The 22,616-nt window shown below is 36.8% G+C and overlaps 1 long non-coding RNA gene across 1 annotated transcript; it reads right to left on the reverse strand.

Moving 5' to 3' along the window:
- Positions 1 to 13,350: 13,350 nt before the first annotated feature.
- LOC121382075 lies at positions 13,351 to 22,363 on the reverse strand. Its single transcript, XR_005959110.1, has 3 exons — positions 21,359 to 22,363; positions 14,073 to 14,236; positions 13,351 to 13,415 (listed from the first exon to the last, which is right to left on the reverse strand). It is a non-coding gene; the product is annotated as an uncharacterized LOC121382075 (long non-coding RNA).
- Between the last annotated feature and the right edge of the window lie 253 nt (positions 22,364 to 22,616).

Here is a 22,616-nt window from a genome sequence, read left to right on the forward strand (position 1 = left end):
CTTAGGGCCACATCAGGATCACACTATAAAAATAATTGTGATTTGCAAAGTAGTTTAGTTTAGTAGATACATTTGTCACTATGGGTCGTGTCAGAAACGATTGTCCAGTTCCAGGATGCCTGGCCAAGAATTTGTTGAGACTTCCTAACCATCTGTCTCAAGTGCACAGTTTGGAAAACAGAGTATCATGGTTGACAAAGGAGACATTTGAAGCAGTGAAACCCACATTACCTAAAAGTGCCATTTCGTGGAGTCCAGGTGCAGTGGTGGATCCCACACGACCTTGGTTGGAAACACAGAGTTTGGCACCATTCACACCTTGCTCGAGCATGTGTGTATCAGGCCTAACGGGTGCTGGAAAGACTCAGTGGGTGTACAGACTTCTGAAAAACCTGAATGGTATGTACGTCAAAGACCCTCCAAAGAAAATCATATATTGCTATGGCGTGTACCAGGGACTTTACGACGAAATGGAAAAGACTGTAGCTAACCTTATGTTTCATTCGAGGTTACCTACGCAAACAGAAATAGAAGAGTTTGCCGACGGACAACATGGGCTTATCATCTTGGATGACTTGATGAATCACGTACTAGAGCACAAAGACATAGAACTGTTGTTTACTCAAGGATGTCATCACAGAAGATTGAGCGTTGTATTTATTACCCAAAATCTCTATGGACAGGGAAATACTGCCAGAACCATTGCTCTCAACACCTGGTATCTTGTCCTCTTTAAAAATGTGAGAGATACATCACAGATCATGACGCTGGGTCGTGAGTTGTTTCCTGGCCATGCGGTTGTTTTGGTAGAAGCGTACAGAGATGCCATGAAGACCCTTTTTAATTACTTGGTGATAGACATGTCGCCCCACGCCGATGACAAATTACGACTGAGAACTCGGATATTTCCCAATGAAGACTCCAGCGTCTTCGTCCCGAGAGTATAAATAGCACTATATTTTCAAATCCTCGTCAAAATGTCTCAAGTCATCAAGGAGAACCTGATGTTCTTGCAGTTCTTGCTGTCTGGTAAATCGACAAAACAGAAAAGTGTGCTGTTGAAACATATAACCAAGGATCAACTGAAAACCTTGACCTTCATTATTGCCAACATATTGCACAGTGATGTTCCACTCTCCAAACAGGCATTTGAAAGGTTGAAGAAACACAAAAAAGTATTACGTGTGTTGGGTGACAAGACGGTTCCTGTCAAGAAGAAGAAAAAGGTGCTACGAGCTGATATCATCGTACTCGTGCTACAGAGTATAGCACCCTTGTTAAAGACAGTATAATGCAACACGTGTCAAAAAACATTCTGGTGCCTGAAGAAAAATATATACGCCTGTTAAAAGGACAAGTGATGGATGTCCCAAGGCATGAAGAGGGTCAAGATGGAAAAGGGTAAACACCTCCCATTGTATCCAAACCCTTGGCTGATGTGAAAAAGAAGACAATGGACCCAAAGAAGATGCTGAACCCAAAGAAATCAATAAAGATGGAACCAACCCTACAGAGACAGAAGCGGCCACCAGGAATACCACAACAAAAGAAAAAACAGTTTTAAATGGAAATCATTGTAAAGTGGAATAGACGGTGCACCATATTTTGGTGGAGTGTAATCATCTGATCCAGACTAGAAACGATATATTCGAAGCAAGGGATGTGGTGGAATCCTTTAGATTCCACCCTGAACTTGTACTAAAGTTTTTAAAAGAAACTGGATTTTATTCCAAATTTATATTTACTTTTGTGTAATATTTGATTTGTAACATGAATTTTACCTTTATAACAAATGTGATATGTATTATTTTGTACAGCTCTTTACACGGTCTTTGACTTAACATTTCAAATTTCATGTACCACTACACAGCTCTATACACTGTTTTTGACCTAACCTTTTATTTTTACCATTGTATGACACCCAATAGCCAATGTATTATTTGTGCTGGGGTGTCGTTAAACATCCATTCAATTCAAAAATACTTATTTTTACTAAAGCGATCTGTCTTCTGCTTTTTCTGATTGCTTCTGCTCGTTGTGTCTCCTTTGCGCTTTCTTGACGAACTTGCTTTCCCTTTTATACTTTTCAGAAGACGTTTCTGTTCGCCCTTAGCTTGCTCTACCACCTGCTGCGTTGGGGAGACCATGGCAACACAGGGTGCCGGGGGTTTGTTCTGTTCCTCTTTTTCTTTTTTCCACGTGGGATCGTAGAATTCTAGACATCGATCCACACTGTACATGATCTGACTGCCCACCACGTTGAATTTCGAAGTGAGGTTCAAGTTTGCCTTGTGCCTGCAGTTTGTAGAAACGGGTCCATTTGTCTACGTCGGGAATGTACAGCTTGTACTGGTCTGACATGTTGCTCCTCTGAAGGTTCTATCTCAAATGATGATGGTTTTTGAGAGACATCCTATTTATAGAGATCCTGCATATCTCTAGCTATCCGTGACCACTGACCATACGGGTTTTGCTTTCATCTGATCCAGGTGACTGTCGTCCAAAATGAAGGCTAACAAAGGGGTGTTTTGTTTCAATATACGTTTTCTAGTTCTATTCATTACCGCAGGTGATAGGAACATTTTCATCATGTTCAGATATTCATTGTTAGACTGTAAAATTCGACGTTTCTGTCCTGCTTCGACGTGAATACGTCCGTCCAGCAACCCTTGAACGATCTCCACCAAGGCCAACATTTGTTCTTCATTCATATCATTCAGTAATCCCAGAGTCATGTGTTAATCGTGAATATTCGTCATTAGTTTTAAATAATTGTAATGTTTTAGAACGTATTCAGCCATGTTTCAAAACCAAAAGGGCTGCGGCTTTACGTGCAGTGTCACCGTCACTGGTCCCGTGATAAATGAGGCTGGATTGCCATCTGCGTCATGTATATAGATGTCCACGATCTGCACATCACAAAATATTATGTTATGTAACGTAAATGTTATGGCTGTCTGATTTTCTCGAAACTTCCCAGTTCTGAATGGTGATTTCGGTGGCTGCTACCCCCCACTTTTTTCCCCGAGATGTAGTCTGTGATATTGATTGACTCTAAAAGACCAGTGTGTGTTGTCGGGAAAGTAAGACAACTTCGAATGGTAATGTACTTATCCATGGTGCTTATTCGTTTTGATCTTGGGATTTGGCAGCAAATAACTCAAGCTACTGCTGAGTAGTGCTGTCCACAAGTTAGAATTACCTTGATGAAGAGATAAGTTGATGATACACGTAATCACCACCACGTATATGATGATGATTTGAGAGAAAAATACCGTTTCCGATTTGGCCACACGTTTACCAAAAAATGTCCAGGTATCACCCGAATGACTTCTTGACAGAGGTTGTGTGTCTACAATTTCTTCCATGATAATGAAAAGTCAAACATGTGCTGAGTTCTTTTATACTGTCTGATATCGAACAACGTCTGCTTCTTGAATCCACGAATTGTACTTCTTAGGCCAGTGAAGCCATTTACCAACACTTCTTTCTGTTTGTTACGAGTTCTCCTTTTCACAATGTCTTGGATACGGTACAGTTGATCAGGATTCTCAGTCACCTTTTGAAGTTCAACTGCATAGAATGTTCCTTCGATGACATCACCACCCCAGTCCTTTAATTTGTACAAGTCTTTACCTTGAGACCAGTACCTTTTCTCAATGGTAAATATTTCGCCAGACCATTTCTCTTGGTATTCCCGATCAAAGGTGCCCCGAAGATGACCGACTCGTACTTTATCACCTATGTTAAATGTAAACTTCTTTTTGTGGATTGCCTTTTTAGGTTTGATCAGATACTGAGACAGACGGACCTCTCCTTCGTTCGTTTGGTTGACACTGGCTGGTGTTTGACCTAACAATCGATGCTTGGTGTGGTTATAGCTATAGACGACCTTCTCTAGGACATCCATGTACTTGTAAGTAAAGTTGTTTAACATGTAGCGATAGAGACGCATTTTGATGGTTTTAATGACCCGTTCGGCATAACTTGCTTTGGTTTCATTTAGAGCAAACAGCTGTGTTATGCCATGCGACTTCAACAATACTTTGACCCTATGGTTCTTGTATTCTGACCCTGAATCGGACTGAAACAGTTTGGGTTTTCTGGACTCTAATTTCCAGAATTCTATCAAAGCATCTACCACGTCGTTCCCCGTTTTCGACTTGAGTGGTAGCACCCACAAGTACCTGGAGAACAGGTCAGTGATCACCATGAGGTATCTCACCCCGTCATTGTATTTAGTCAAACTGACCATATCCATTAGATCGGATTGCCAGTGACTGTCTAACCCTTCCACAACATAGGTATTACGTGGAAACTGTCGCCTCACTTGATGTGTCATGGTATAGGTATAGAGGAATTTTAAATTTACCCTCTGCTTTAACAGCTTGATACAGTTTACTAGGACCTGCATAACTCCCAGGATGTTTTACATCGTAGTAAATAGACTCTAGGTACCTTTCCCACCGAGACATGGTTCTCAACTGACATACATGTCACAAAGTCATGCTATTTATAAATAACAGAATGATACAACACAAAATTTTATTACTAAACATCAAAAATGTAGTACATAAAATATATGACAAAACATACAGTTATGTCAAAAACATTCGTGTCTCACACGTGTTTGAAACAGTTAATGTCTGAACACGTTATTCACATCGGGACATCTCGGGGACAGTCTGTAATGTTCCATCACTGGGTCGTCCATTCTCTGCCATCGGTAGGCGCGTAGTCCACAACAGTAACAGACGACGGCATCGTGATCCCCTGTGTAGAAGAAACCGGCCTTGGCGAGCTCCCTCGGTTTCTGGCGTAACTGTATGGGCCACCTCCTTTAGATTCCACCCTGAACTTGTACTAAAGTTTTTAAAAGAAACTGGATTTTATTCCAAATTTATATTTACTTTTGTGTAATATTTGATTTGTAACATGAATTTTACCTTTATAACAAATGTGATATGTATTATTTTGTACAGCTCTTTACACTGTCTTTGACTTAACATTTCAAATTTCATGTACCACCGGACAGCTCTATACACTGTTTTTAACCTAACCTTTTATTTTTACCATTGTATGACACCCAATAGCCGATGTATTATTTGTGCTGGGGTGTCGTTAAACATCCATTCAATTCAAGTATGGGCCACCACCCAAATGTCTGCATCCGTGTGTAGACGTGGCGCATTTCGGGACGATGGCAGAATAGGTAACGTCTCGAACAGCAGTCTTCTTCATCCCAGACAGCGTCTGTTTTATATTCTCGAGCGGCATCTTGTTTGATCCACGGCTTCTTGATTTCACCATCTTGATTTTCATCCATATTGTCACAGGCAGCATCCGTTTGATCCATGAAATGTTGTCACGGGGATCCTATAATACCCGTAACTGAATGAAACACGATTATCCAAATATCTCTTAACTGTATATCTATTAGATCTCTCTGTATCGGGCAGTATATACCCGCGTGGCTCGTCTCTAGGTATGAACAGAGATAAGATCTTATATAAAGTATATATAATATAGCACGTTTAGTTCACTAGAAAACACAACAAAAACACAATACACTTTGGAATCTGTATTAATCTATGCTGACAAATGTACTGCCGCAGTAGTTAATTAACAACATCAAATAGTAACAACCCAGAACTGATCACTTAATTAGTTAATCACTAGGTGTCTAGTTTACACAATATTCTAATCACTTCATCGTGACACAACACACACACGTGTGATAATTGAGAAACGCTTCCAGGGGAACTTAATTAATAAAGGAATTACAACTCTATTCCTAACTGCTTAATTATTAATTAACCCTTAACTACTCATTCAGTAACCTTGTAATACAGAATTAATACTGGTACCTATCACAATAAAGACAATAACCTACAGGTTACCTAGGTGCCCTAGGGTGACTGGTTAAGCTTTATATATATATTAGAACAGTGAGCCTACAGTCTACTGCGTCAGATTACCGGCAGCACCGTCTAAATAATATTGGTATAATACAGTATTAAAATATTTAAAGTCGCATCAATCACATCAAGGTTATACAACAGAGCAGAAATAATATTTACCAAGTCCAAACGGATGCGTTCCCTGGAAGCCTTCCAATATGTTTCTCCCTGATATCTCTAAAACCCTAGCTATTTATTATAAGATCCGAATATCGCCTGGGGGCACATCGCGGTACCGAATACCTACAAGTGATATTTCCACAGTGACCAAGACGACAATTTTTCCTTAGATGGCCAGACTTGCTTACGCCTAGTCGCCAAATCACGGTCGTAAAAACCGCACTCGCGGAGGTATTACGGAACTACTGGCCACATCGCCTCCGCAACTGGTCGGGGTGGGTATTGGAAAGAGCACGACCACCGTCGCGCAGAGGTATTACGTAAGAAGGTGCCCACCTGGGCTTAAGTGCATATTGGAACTGCACACAGCCCTCTAAAACAATTAATATCGCCACAGGTGAAAACTAAATTAAGAGCATGTTCCGTCACAAATGTTCTTCTGGTTTGGTAGCCACTCTTTTACATTTGATTGTATGTCTTTCTGAACATTTGCAGACCAAGATGTTGTCCTCGTCGCTACTGCTGTTGCAACTAACACTGCTCGAATATCCCGATGCCATCTTCTTCGTTCCAGATAGAGTGCAACAAGGCACAAGAATGTCAAAATCATAAAACACGTCTGTTCTCTGGCACAGTCACTAAGCAAATGAAGTGTAAACCATAAATCCATTCTTTTATACCTTCGAGTTCATCCAAAACAAAACTCGTTCACTACTGGTGACACTCGTTAGTGTTGCAGAAGTTACACTGAAGAAATCCCATCTGGTTTTGATGGTCGTCTTGCATGGCGCAGGGCACAATCGAGTTCAGCTCTGGTACAAAGTCACACATGACTGAAACAGCCTTTCAGTTTCTCCCATTGTTGTAGAGAAAGGAATATTCCCTTCTTCGAAGGTTTCACGGATTTAGATTCATCACACAACCACCACTAACGCAGGTCCACCCCAGCAAAGTTCTTATCGACGCTGACTTGGACGTTGGCGCACCAAGATGTCTGAACAATTTTTCGTCTTTCCCCTGGTTTAATGCTGAAATTGTTTCGTCAATTTGGCTTTTACATCCACACAGTCCGATCCACTGTTTAAGACTAAGGACAATACCTCGCTTGGTGGGGAACGTTTTCCCCTTGTCACTGTCAAATTTCCTTATGTGAATAGCAGTGTCCCCTTTCCATAACTTGGCCACCACGTAGACGTTAGTTCCAAGTTCTAGCCGACATCTCGCTTCATCACTTGTGGAACAGGCCATCTCTGGATTGAACGTAGATCTGATCGTTTTCGGCGAGTGAATGGAAATTAAACCGTATCTAGCCTTTTTATACTCTTCGTGCCAGTCTAAGTAGGTCAGGGTCGGATCAGTAGGACGTTGCACACGGTACAGTAGGTCAGGGCCGGGTCACGTGACAAGGCCGTGACGTCATCAAGGTCACGGAAAGTAGGTCATGGCTCTATACAGGCCCTAATACTACTCATATTTCTGACTCAAAACAATGTTTTCCTGGATCACAATACATTTCATTTGGAACTGGTGGTAATTGACAGAAATCACCCACACAAACAACTTGCAGGCCGCCAAAGTATGATGTGATGTTTCGTATTCGTCTGCAGACAAATTCCAGCTAAAAATAAAAATATAAATGATTCAATTGACGTATTGAAAGAAATACAGATATAAATACAATATTCATATTGTAAATGGAATTTTGTTACAATATTACATGTAATGTGAATATTACACTTGATGCCTTTTAATTGAATGTGAAAAGAAGAAATGGGGGTAAGAAACGAAACAAAAATTAATGTGGTACAAACTATGACATGGCAATGTATCTCAAGAAGTATGAATATTTCATTTGCAATCATTTATACTTATTTTCATGCTTACAGTTACTTTTCTCTTTTCCTTCCTTCTTAAAGGGACATTCCTGAGTTTGCTGCATTGTAAGATGTTTCCCACTAATCAAATATTCCTACGATTAAACTTACATATTAAATATATTGTCTTGTTTAGAATATCAGTGTCTGTATATTCAATGTGTTTCTGGCCGTCTTAATATTTGTAAGAAGCCCAAACTGGATTTTGTCTTCAAATAATTTCGTACGTATGAAAAAATATGTTTTAGGAAATAAAATGAAATTTAACCTAGTGCAAATAGAACGATCAGAAACACGTTTAATATACAGCCACTAATATTTTATGCAGAAAAATATATTTGATATATAATTAAAATCGTTAAAAAGTCTCTGTTAGTCAATAACATCTTAAAAATTGCAGTAAACTCGGGAATGTCCCTTTAAGATCAAACTGCAATCATTAATATGTAGTACATGTATTTTGATATCACCTGCAACACATGTGGTATGTTCGAGTATGTAATGTAAGGAAAGTTTCCAAAATATACAAAATTGTATCAGGTTTTTTTTCCCCATTTACATTCAGTCTAATTGATTTTGATAGGTATTGCATTTAACAAGGGTACTGCTCATTAGGTTGTAACAAAGTGTTCATTTATCGTTGTAATTTAAAAGATTATTACGATCTAAAGATGCACATTATTTTTATTTTGAGAGTAAATTTAATTATGTGTATGTATTGTTCCACACAAGTTTTATGTTGGTTGTCTTACAAATGTATTGCCAATGGAGTATGTTTGTCTGTGTACGGTGAAATGACACTTTCAATATTGTAAAAGTTATTGTGTTGCATAAAGACCATTTCTAGTTACATGCATAATGAAAGTTTGAATTAATTTGGTCATATTTAAAGTTGATATTGGTGTTAGCAAATTTACTGTTTAGTTTGTGTGTGTTAGCAAATTTACTGTTTAGTTTGTGTTTACAAAGTTACTATTTACTTTCATGACTATTTCATTCAGTTTTAAATTGAAAGTGCACATTATTTATTTCCTAACAGTATATTGCTTCATACATAAGAATGTACTGTTTATGTAATTTACGATTACATATATATGAGTTGTTGTTTTTTCGGTCTCTGTAAACAATTATTATTGACAACTGTTTTATGTCCTTTGCCTCTTTAAGTTGAGTTTAAAACAGCATATACTTATGCAATGACAGTACTATATTTGTATATCAGTTGCAATACCTGGTACTATTTTTAGAAATGAGAATTCAAGTGTTATTTGGGTTTTTTATATGTTTATTTTTATGTTTTTTAATCATGTCATGCATATATAGATATCAGACATTCAGTTAAGTGTTGAATGAAATAAATATTACCTACGGATAAATACCTTAATTATGAAAAAACACCAGTTGCTAATTTTTGTACAACGTGGGATACAACATTAAATCTGTGATTAATGAATTTGGGTTTTTTAATTAATCACTTCCAGGGAATGCAAATAGCTTTTTTTTTTCTAACCGGCAAAGTGTGGTTGTGTCAGTATAAAAGTGATTTCAGCTGTTCAGACCGAAAAGTAACAGGCTTACAGGCATGTTAATTATTTCTGTATACTTAGTGTGTTATGTCTTGTTTAATGACACCACTAGCGTACAATGATAATGTTTGTATATAGTCTACAGACTTGCAAACAGTGTAAAGTATCTTGTCTGATTTTGTAGTTATCAATTGAATGAAATATAAAACACCTAAAGATCATGTATGTTTATTTCAAAACGCCATGATGAAATGCAGTCATATTCATCAATATTAGTCTGTTCCCATCTGTAAATAATATCTATGTGTATTGACAGAAAATAAATATAACACACACACACACACACACACACACACACACACACACACACACACACACACACACCCCAAATATTTAAAAAAAAAAAAATGTTTTTTTACGGTTTAAAAACAACACATTGAAGTTGTGACATCATTAGCTTCTATACTTTATAGTTACATTCTGTTGTAATCCATTAAATCATCAAAACATTTACCTGATCACGCTCAACATGCTAATCTCATCAATAATGAGGTTCTGCGTTTCTTCAATTCGCCCTCTTGTGCTATGCTCATGAGCCTGCAGCCTTTGCAGTAGTTCTTCATTGCCATATCGGCCGTCTTGTAAACCAGCCCATGAATGCACTGTCATCGCATCATTGAATTGTGTAGAGGTTATTCCTGTACTTGCTACTACAGCAACCCGACCGAATACCTTTAGCAATCAGTCTTCTCTGTGTTTTTAACTAACAGATTTTCCAGTTCCAGTCTGTCTTAAAACTACTACATTGAAACTACTACATTGTGACCATTTTCAATAATTTTGTAAGCTAATAGTTGATCTTCAGTTAATATGTATGCCATGTGTATAACATCTTTGTTAACAAATACAGGGGTTAAAATTTAAATGTCTTGTTGGTTTCCATCAGCTGGGTGAAAAATGTTTATCAACAGTCATGTGTATAGGCTATACCTGGTGCTACAACAGCAAAACGAATACCTTTCCCAATTAATCTTCTTAATACAGATTTAGCAGTCCCAGTGTGGCCATTTCCAATACTTCACTTAGTTGAAAGTAAATTTCTTGCTTCTACGATGGCCATGTGTCAGACATGTTTGTAAACAAATGCACGTGTCGAAAGCTATATTTGTCTTTTGTTTGTAAAATTCCGTTAAGTCATCGACCAATGAAATAAGCTGAAAATTTCTGCCCGAAGATTAACCCGCAATTTACTCGACTTCCGTGCTCGACAGAATGTTTTCAGGTATCAAGATAACAATTTAATTCGATTGCAGGAAAAACAATGTCAAAAAAAGAAAGTATAAGTATGCAGCACGTTATACTTTGGTATTTTGAGTCTCCCGCTATTCATGGTTTCAGAAGGTAATCGACTATTTCGTAAAAATTAATTAATTTACCAAAAAATAAAATCGCACCAAAATGGCGAGTGACGTACCTTGTATCTTTTATATAGAAGGAATCGGAATTATTGGTATATGTAAATACTCGTTAAATGACAATAAACGTGTCATGCATTAACACAGTAAATTCAAATATTGTGGAAATTTAGATAAATCAACATTATACACATTTCAGTTTGGTATACTCATCTTCAAATATATTACATTGATTTATACAATAATTCTGTCAAGTAGGGATCGAAATTTTTTGGTATATGTATAGACACGTTAAGTGGCAATAAATTTGTCATGTATGAAGAGAGTATGAGCAAAATATTGCGGAAAATATATCAAATTTACTGATACACAACAAAATTTTAAATTTTATTCATGTACATACTAATCTGTGTCAAGTGCCTGTGAGAAAAACATTAGAAAAAACAGGTCTAGATATTTTTATGTGTGGACTTACCTAATATTTTGTTCTGCACATATACATTTTAAAATTCAACGAGAATGTCGGTTAACATTAAATTAGAAGAGAAAGTAATGGAGTACCAGACACGTCTGATATGCAGAACAAAAAGTATTTTAATTTTACATTTTTGTTTTCAAAGAAACAAATTTTAGGCCTCAGACCCTGCAGCCTCAATACCCATCTTCCCATCTCAGAAAATAGTTAAGCAAATTAATGCACCCATATAATTATTACCTAATTTTGCAGGTTACAAAGATCCCACGAATATATACAACAGAAAGACAGATAGAGCCTCTTACATGGAAAAAGACTTGCACAGAGCACTTGCCGATGTAGCTGGAGGTTCACCGTTGATGCCAACTGCAAGGAGATATGGAATATCACCAAAAACCCTACGAAGCCACAGCGATGGAAACGTGTCAAAACCAGGATCCATATGTTTGGGTCGCTTTCGGCCAGACATTGCTAAGGAGCATGAAGATAAACATGTTGATTACATTCAAACATGGAAAAGGCTTTATTTGGCCTTACAACTAAGGATGTCCGCCGTCTAGCATTTGATTTTGCTACGAATATGGGAATTGATCATCGTTTCAATAGCAACAATAAAATGGCTGACCCTGATTGGCCAAGAGGATTTTTATTTCGTTTTGAAATACTAATTGCATAGTTAGAAGCAATGTTAATGACCCCAGAACGAGTATATCTATACCCTACACTTGCCATACATTTAAGATGGTCTACAAGAGTTACTTCTTCTTGTAAAACAGGATGGGGTTCCAATGGGATGGTTTCAGGATGGACCCTATGTAGAACGCGTTGCCTAAGTGCAGTTTGTCGTAATCCATATTGAAGACCCATTGGGCTATTTCTCGTTCCAGCCAGTGCTCCACAACTGGTGTGACAAAGGCCGTGGCATATACTATCCTGTCTGTGGGATGGTGCATATAAAAGATCCCTTGCTGCTAATCGAAAAAGAGTAGTCCATGAAGTGGCGACAGCGGGTTTCCTCTCTCAATATGTGTGGTCCTTAACTATATGTCTGACGCCATATAACCGTAAATATAAATGTGTTGAGTTTGTCATTAAATAAAACATTTCCTTCCATATTGAAGAGCAGCTTTAGATGTTGACATCTTGGCAATTTGGCGACCAACAGCTTGAATCATGCTCTTCTTGTAAACAGGTCAAATGAGGTCAACTTGATTGTATCAATTGATGAAAGTTTAAAGTGTGGTTTGTTAACACCCCTAAAGCACACTAATTACCAGTAATCATCGGTTATTGAGAATGAATGAATGAATGTTTAACGACACCTCAGCACGAAGAATACATCGGCTATTGGGTGTCAAACTATGGTAATGCAAACAAATAAGGTGATGATCAACATCACTATAAAAATTCAAGATTTAAATAAAAACAGTGTAAAGAACTGTGCAAAACTACAAATGTCACAGATAGATACTGACTTTTACTCAAAATTTCAATTTGTGCTGTATTGGCCATTCTCAAAGAGAATGATACACCCCTGCACCATGGCGAGGTTACAGCACGCGCAGGGGAAAACGTAATCGATTATTGGGTGTCAAACATTTAGCAGTCTTTGAGAAAACCCGACACATATTTTTTCTTTAGCAGCAAGGGACAGCACATACCACCTTTGATATGCCAGTCGTGAAGCAGTGGCTGGGAAGGGATAAACCCCATTCGGAGAATGGGTTCACCGAGTAGGTTCGATCCTGCGACCCAAGCACCTCAGATGAGCACTACCGACTCGGCAAGATCCTGCACCCACTTTCGTGATGGGGTGTCGTTAAACATTCATCCATCCCTCCCACCCCCAGTGGATGACGGTTTAATAACCACCTAGTACGTAAAACACATCAGCTACTGAGTGACCATCACGTTGATATTAAACCGTGGTTACTGACATCAAATCATCAACGAAGATTATGAAATACATTAAAATAGTTTATTTCCAATACCAAATTACTCGGGTTGGATTTTCTTCCAGTAATCCAGCATGTGAGACTACACATCTGAAAATAAAAGATACTTATATTAAGCTAATGGGATATTTCAAATACTTCACATTATATTTATATTTACATTTTCGTACCGACTGAGTGATAATTCTGAATAAAAAATATTAGTAGTAAACCCGCTATATCTCAGTCAGCATCCCCCTCCCCCCCCCACACTCCCTAATGTCTGCTTCTGCCGTACCTGGTACGTCTGTAGTCAACGCACTTAGCCAATTATAATTATCGATAGTGTAAGTGTTTCAGTTGTCTTGAGGACTGCTAATAATCGTAAAGGTCTCGGTGATGTAGTGATTATCGGACATAAGGTACATAGAGCGACGACTCGATGTGAAGGTGTACAACCACTACACCGACTTTTCTCACCAACCAGCAACCCACTACCCTAAACAGTCTAGATAGCTTAGGTGTGTGCGCAGGACAGCGTGCTTGAACCTTAATTGGATATAAGCAGGACAATAACTGTCAATTAATTGAAACAACTGCACGCGATTGATAAGGCTAAAAGCTATGTAGACATTTACTGAACACACTATTCCCAATCATGACTTTTACATGTAGATTATTAGTCTTCTTATGAAGCGAAGACTGCAACCTCTACATAAAAAAAAGTAATTGTGTATTTATTTACTAACTTGCTATTCGCTTTAGTACCTGTTTGTGACACACGATTCGTCATGATCTTGTCAGCATGATGCTAGCCTACTTCTTGTCACAACACTTGCAGCATTTACAACAGCATTTACAGCAACACTTGCAACAACATTTACAACACTTACAGCAACAAGCTTCACTTCCAGCCAGCAGGGAGGCCGAAACTAGAAATACAAATGGACGCTTTAATCATGATAAACAATGAATAAATGAATGAATGAAAACAAGCCAGATTTTACTGTAAGCATAACTACATGTACTTGTATTTTCATTTAAATCCTAACATTAAATCCCCCCCACCCCCCTTGTTTACTGCCGAATTTTCCAAGTTTACAAAGCTGATACAAATCGTATATTCGTACATGTACAAGCCAATAACCGTACATGTACAAGCCAATAACCGTACATGTACAAGCCAATAACCGCATCCATGGACAGTTAAAAATCACAAACACCAAAAGGTTTTTGAAAGTTAAAAGTTTGTTTTGTTTAACACCACTAGAGCACATGAATTTACTAACCATCGGCTATTGAATGTCAAACAATTGGTAATTTTGACATATACTCTTAGAGAGGAAACCCGCTACATTTGTTCCATTGCTAGCAAGGTATTTGTATGCACTATACTAGACCGGATAGCACATACTACGGCCTTGATATACCAGTCATGGTGCACAGGATGGAACGATAAATAGCACAATAGGCCGGCAAGTGTTTAGAAGCACATTAACTCTTCTAAAGTATATTTTACATCTCAAATATTAAAAGCAATAAAAGGTATTACACGTCAACACTGAGCGACAAGAACAGTCGGTATTGTGATTATTCTTAAAACGAGAAATATAGCCCAATGGGCCGAAACGTCTATGAAACATATCAACTCTTCTAGAGTTAATTTTACATCTCAAATACCGAATGCGATAAAAGGTATTATTATACGCCAACACTCACCAACAAGAACAGTCAGTATTATTCCAAAATTCATGATTATCTTTCAGATGTGCCTAATTGTCAGCAGCTTTTCAGTTCTGAGCTAATGATGTATTGATTAATGATCTGCCTGCTTTTATACATACTTTTCAGGAAATGCAAAATTACATTTTGCTGTAGATAGCTTAACGGGTGGTAAGCCGTTCCGTTTGATCTTTCGACAAGTGTCGCTATAGTTCTCTGGTTACTTTGTTTATCATTTCTTTTTGTAGTGTAAATCAGTTCTTTTACTGCCAAGATAATAATAGTTCAAGATGTCAGAATGGCTTAATTAACAGACGTTAGTTTTTAATTCGCCATCTCCAATATACACCACAAATTGCTATGGAAACGTGTCCCTGAGCATATTTATTCCAAACGTTTCCAGTGTACATACCCCCGAACCCCCTAGAGATCTTTCTGTGTTTGGAAGCCTCTACTTATTTACCTTCGACCTACGCAAATTGTCCTTTTTACAATATTGTGGACACCACCCCCTCCCCCACACTTTACAAAATTCTGGATCAGCCCTTAAAGGGACATTCCTGAGTTTGCTGCATTGCAAGATGTTACCGACTAATAAAATATTTCTACGATTAAAGTTACATCTTAAATATATTTTCTTGTTTAGAATATCAGTGTCTGTACATTCAGTGTGTTTCTGGTCGTCTTAATATTTGTAAGGAGCCCAAACTAGGTTCTGTTTTCAAATAATTTCGTACGTACGAAAAAATAATATTTTAGAAAATAAAATGAAATTTAATCCAGTACAAATATTAGAACGATGAGAAACACGTTTAATATACAGCCACTAATATTTTATGAGGAAAAATATATTTGGTATGTAATTACAATCGTTAGAAAGTCTCTGTTAGTCGACAACACCTTAAAACTTGCAGCAAACTCAAGAATGTCCCTTTAATTGACATTCTTGTTTCCGCAGACGTCATCCATCAGGATTTTATCTACTAGTATACAAAAAATCCTTTACCGTAATTCGTCATTTAAATCGTATCCCCGCACAAAACAATGTTTAAAGGGACATTCCTGAGTTTGCTGCATTGTAAGATGTGTCCGACTAATAAAATATTTCTACGATTAAACTTACATATTAAATATATTTTCTTGTTTAGAATATCAGTGTCTGTATATTCAATGTGTTTCTGGTCGTCTTAATATTTGTCAGAAGCCCAAACTGGATTTCGTCTTCAAATAATTTCGTACGTACGAAAAAATATATTTTAGGAAATAAAACAAAATTTAACACAGTACAAATATTAGAACGATCAGAAACATGTTTAATATACAGCCACTAATATTTTATGCTGGAAAATATATTTGATATTTAATTACATTCGTTAAAAAGTCTGTTAGTCAATAACATCTTAAACATTGCAGCAAACTCAGGAATGTCTCTTTAAAGGATGTTTCCACAAATTCTTGTATGAAGCTATGAAACACTGACATGGGTGAACTGCTTAGAGTGATAGAAGTTAGCTCAGTCGTTACCACGCGACTGGTATATCATAGGCAGTTGTATGTGCTGCACTGCCTATGGAAAACCAATAAGGAGCGAGTTTTATCTGAAGACTACGTGTTAGAATTACCAAATGTTGCGGCCATTTTGAATGTTGATCAGTACAGGGCCATCTAGGATTTCAAAAAATATTTTATCGGACTAGCTATCGGTAGATTTTGACATCCAATAGCCGATGATTAAAAAATAGTGGTGTCGTTAAACAAAACAAACTTTATTATCTGTAGATTGATATAAATCTATACAGTAATATTCAAATTCGCTCAGCATTTACATAAACAAGTGGTTTTTCGTGCTGACACCCCCCCCCCCCCCCCCCCCCCCCCCCCCACACACACACACACAATAGCAAATAAATGAGGTATCCAGGGACGGGGTGATGTTGGGTGCATTTTATTAAAACTCTATTAATACCATCGGGTTCCTTGGAAAGGTCAATTTAATATCAACTACAAAGAAAGTGAACACTTCCCCGAAAGAAACTAAATTTAAGACCGACGACTGGGCATGTGGCGAACACTGCGCGATTATCGCAGAGGGGCATCATATTTAACAGCGATCTACACATTTTAGTGGAGAACATTTTAGCTCGCCGGGTTCATTTTAAAGGTTTTGTGCCTGGGTAAATGGTTTAACGACTATGGCATATAGGCTGATTTAACTACAAGCACCCTATTAATCAAGTAGAATACACCCAAAACTATTTAAGTACAATTTTAAACTACTGAAGCCATGCCGTGTGAACGTAAAACCGCAAAACAGCATGAGCACGCTCTACAATACACACTTTCAAAGGCGGGGATAAGTGAATTAAAGCCACAGAAACGTAAATCTCCGCCTGCACATCAACCATCAAAAGGACTTATATACATGTCTGATATATTAGCCACAGGAGACAATGCATGTATGGACACAACTCACTGGTACACGCCGGTTCCTGGTGCTTTGTATATAAGCGCTGCAAGTCGGCAGAATAGCACTGGAACAGTCGGTCTACTTGTCTCTCGAAACATTTTATAAATTCTTCGTGTACATTGTCTCCCAGAGTATTTGATAACTGCACTGTCTTTCGGGACATCTGTAACACTACATTTCAATCGGGAATAGTTTACATTGTTTTCAGAGCTTCCGGTAATCATGAACTTTGTGAAAATCCTGACAGTTGTTTGCCGTAAGTAATTTTGGTGATTTGATTTTTATGTAGTTATTCTCAAAATTTAATTTCATTGTTATTTAGTTTCAGAGTTGAACATTTGTGAAAACTATATTGGTTATGCAAAGACAAATTCAGAGAATCCATTTCTTTGTACGGAACTCTACATACCATGCAAATAATGTAAATATAATACGCGGGCGAAAAATAGGATATCTTTAAATGTAAAATGCGACTGTTTAATTGACAAACTAAGACTGGTGAATCAGAGGATGGCAAACTAAAATATAAATTAATTTATCGAGATTATCAGATTAGTTTGCAATAAGAACCAGACCAGTTTGTAAATTGTTTTCCAGACAGCCAATGACACGATTGACTAGCAAAAATATGATAAACGTGTTACCGTTATGACATGATTATTATGATTGGCTAACATAAAAAGCTCAATTGGTATATACTGTAAAGAAGTATATTTCCTTCTACTTCGGTATGTAGCTCAGTAGTAGAGCGCTTGCCTGAGATGCGATGGGTCGCAGGAACCATTGTCCCCCGGTTTCTACTCGATCAGTTTTCCAAGAGGCGGTGGTCGGTATCTCTTTCTCTCTCGATGAAATGTTGAAATAACCATATGTGAGACACCACAATAGCCGTAATTTAGAATGTGCCGAGATGTATTTAAATTATACCTTTCCATTTTCAGTTTCAGCCTCCCTGTTCGCGGCAGCTGACGCCTGTTGCTGCAAGTGTTGTAAATGTTGCTGCAAGTGCTGCTGTAAATGCTGTTGTAAATGCTGCAAGTGTTGTGACAAGAAGTAGTAGCAAACGTGAACACGAAGAAATTGTTCTTCTCTAATAAACAGGTAACCGATTTACTAGACATGTAAGCTATATAATTCATGTTCAGTATGTGTTATTTTAGTGCCAATCCAATAGGACTACTGCCACCAGTTACGAGATAATGAGACGGAAACAAAACTAGCTAATTTGCTATATCACCATATTTGATTGTAACATAATTAAAAGGACGTTCCAACAAAAAGCATTCAGTTCAGTGCACCAATCATTGAACGTGTAACGACTCTTACACAAATGCAGACAATCTGATATTTCAAAGGTACTAGTAATTACAAATGTATAGAATAATATTGTATTACAGATTTTAAACAGTGTATGGAGGCAGTCGTAGAATATACTGAAACAAAAATAATACAGAATTGAGAATGACAGATGACCTATTAACAAGTTTTCAAGTAATACATTTGAAATGGTCGTGATTGCTACTGTGAATTACATTTTGAAATGGTCATGTTGCTACCGTGCATTACAGTCAAATGAAAAGGTTACCGTTGCTTCTTTAACACCATTAGAACATACTCGGCTATTGCATGTCAAACATTTGGTAATGAAACCAGCTACATTTTTCTATTATCTGCAACGAATCTTTTAATGCATCATCCCACAGACAGTGTTAGCACATATCATGGTCTTTGATATAGCCTACACTCCCCTTCCCCCACCGTCATGTACTGTCCAAACCCACCATTGTTTTGCACGTGTACATATCAAATGTATATTTCTATATGTTGTTTATGCTATGTAATTCAACTATATGCTTGTGAATATGGTGAACTTGTGTTACAGTGCTTTTGAAGTGAAGTGAAGTCAAATACTAAGTGGATGGACATTAGTGACTGTTGTAAATATCGTAATTTGTGTTTATATATTCTATTCCAATCTTATATCAACAGTTTTCTCCCTTTTTCAGGTGTCGGGGACAAACGCAGTCCAGCAAATCAGCGGATTATGAAAAACGTGTCACTAATTGTATTTTTTCTTTAAATAAAAGAAACATACGGAATATTAGTGTTTGTTTTTAATATTTTACTACTACTAATCCCCCCCCCCCCCCCCCCCCCAACTAAAAATGCCAGGCAACGCAATGTCTCAAATACCAACGTGACTAATGTATTGGATATAGAAATTCGTGGAATTCGTGGGACAACTTTTTACAGAACATACAGACATCGCAATTGAACTGGTCATCTTTATTGTCGTGTTTTGTCATGTCTTATACAGCCCCAGATTTTGTGAACTAGTTTTGGCATATACCATGCTCTGGGTTTTGGAATGTGTTTTCATTCCAGACTTCGATTGGGGTGGGACGTATCCCAGTGTTAGAGCGCTCGCTTCGTGCGCGGTCGGTCTCGGATCGATCCCCGTTGGTGGGCCCATTGGGCTATCTCTCGTTCCCGCCAAGACTGGTATATCAAAGGCCGTGGTATGTGCTATCCTGTATGGGATGGTTTAAATAAAAGATTCCTTGCTACTAATGATAAAATGAATAATAAAAAACTAAAGATCCCTTGCTACTAATGAAAAAATTAATAATAAAAACGAATAATAAATCGATGTGTTTTAGTGGTGTCGTTAAACAAAACAAACTTCCCGTCTTCGATTTGTAATGTTTTTCACAGGTTTCACAGATAAATCTAACAGTTCCATGCATTATATACCAGTGTGTTTATTCGAAAGTCACACAGGAGACTTGTAGTGTCTATTACCAGTAGCCGGTAATACTTTAAATGTAGTCAACACCAAACCCAAAAATTCCAATCAGCAACTCAAACTAGATTTTGTCTTTAATAATGTCGTAAGGTTAAAAAAAAAAAATCCTGTTTAAGCTACAATAAACATTAAATGGATATTCCTGAGTTTGCTGCAATTTGTTAAATGTTATCGACAAACAGAGACTTTTTAACGATTGTAATTGCATATCAAATATATTTTTCTGCAAGAAATTGTATTTAATATGTAAGTGTAATCGTAGAAATATTTTATTAGTCGGAAACATCTTACAATGCAGCAAAATCGGGAATGTTCTTTTAAGAGTACCAGAAAAAAAGGCGTACAAACATTAATATTCTAAGAAAATTAATTAATATCCAGTTTTATTAATTAAAACCTTTGTTAGCAGACTGTCTTTTCTTAATAAAGTATAATCATGAAGAAAACACTTCAATATATATATATATATATATATATATATATATATATATATATATATATATATATATATATATATATATATTGTCATGGCTGTCCCAACAATTTTCGTAACTGCTGTGACGTGGACCTTTCTCAAGTAATTTTAATATTGGACAAAACACAATATTTATTTTTACATTTAGTAGTAATTATTTGCATATTTGCTTGTATTCTGTAATGTCTGGAACTATGCCATTTATTATAGTTATTGTTTAATGAAATTCTTAGTAGTGCCGTTTGTCGTGTCGCGCACTATAGGCAAAAACGAAAAGGCGCAACTATTGTTATTAGTGATCGTTTGGATGCACAATGCGAGCTACATTTAGTTGTATTTCATAATAATATGTTTATAGTGTATGAAATTATGTTTGTAAATAGTTGCCGTAATTTATTTATGGGATATTAGTATATTACGATCGCTAAATGTGTTAATTTAATGTTTGACGTCCGTGTTTTGGTCTTGCGGTCTTCGACTTTATTTAATTCCCAAATTCCTGTGCATATAAAAACTATGACACAACGTTGACATTAATATTATTGATGTAAATATTTCCATAACTACAAAGTGTGTGTACTTACACACTGAAAACATCCCATGGGCTCATAAATAAACCTGGGATAAATTTCCGTTTGATCGACTGTTTTGACATGGCTGCCGGGATTGACCTTGCCCTTCAGTAAAGTTTATTTTCCTCCAAAACTTGTACGATCGATTAGCTATTTTCTTAGTTAAACGTATCCTAATATTGTTTGTACATTATGGCAAATCATTTTATTAATTAAGTGAGGTAATAACTGTAAAACTGATTACTGTAATATTAGTGCTTTTAGGAACTATATCCTTGTACGCTGAGAACCTGTTTACACATACTGGTTGCTAAGGTCTTATATATCGGTACACAATGTTTGTAAACAACAGTATAAACATGCTGTTTTTATAAAATTCCCAAAGGCTTTTTCATTAAAACTATTTTATATTGAAATTAGACCAAAAAAGCAATTGTGTAGTGATAGTGCCGATGTTTTGCACATTAGAATTTGTTTGTATTATTAGCTTGAATTCCCAATGTATTTGCTATGCAAAATGAGCGTGTTTTGTGCCTGGTTAATAATGTCGTTTTTATAAATATTCTAAAGGCTTTTTCTGTAAAATTGTTTTACGCAAATTTTAGACTGAAAAAGCAATTAAGAAATGTTAGTTTTATCTTTATGCACTTTAGAAATTCGCAGAATTAATTATTTCAAGTTGGTAATGCTTTTGCTATGGGCTAAACTGACGTATTTACAAAAGATGAAGTTTCTTAGGATTTAGAGTGTGCATTTACAAACTGTAAACTGCAAACGGAAGCTGGACCAAAAAGCAATTACTTTATTTATTGAGCAATTGTGTGCATAACGTAATTATTAAATGAAATGATATTTATTTTGTAAAGGTAGATCTCTTCCTAGCGTGACGTAATTTCTGATTGGCTGTTATGACGTCACGTGGTACTTAAGAAAAAGTATAAAAGGCTGACGTCAATGGACGTCAACGGTTGTTCTCTCACTTGTTCGCTGTCTGACAAACAAACATTAAAGACATGTCCCCTTGTCCAACTTTTCAACTTTATTACATTGCATACATTTAAATTAACACTGGAATAACTTTTACTTATATTTTTAAAGTCAAATTTGATTAACTTTACCATCTTTATTTAATTAACTTGTTTTATGGAAGCAATATTTATAAGCAACTGCAAGCTGTTTACATTTATTGGAGATGCAATCTCACTGGTTTGATATAACTAGAGCTGAAAGGAAGAAATCTATCTATATGTTGGAAACATACCTGTGAACA

Source organism: Gigantopelta aegis, chromosome 9 (assembly GCF_016097555.1).
Source record: "Gigantopelta aegis isolate Gae_Host chromosome 9, Gae_host_genome, whole genome shotgun sequence".
In the NCBI taxonomy this organism is placed as follows: domain Eukaryota; kingdom Metazoa; phylum Mollusca; class Gastropoda; order Neomphalida; family Peltospiridae; genus Gigantopelta; species Gigantopelta aegis.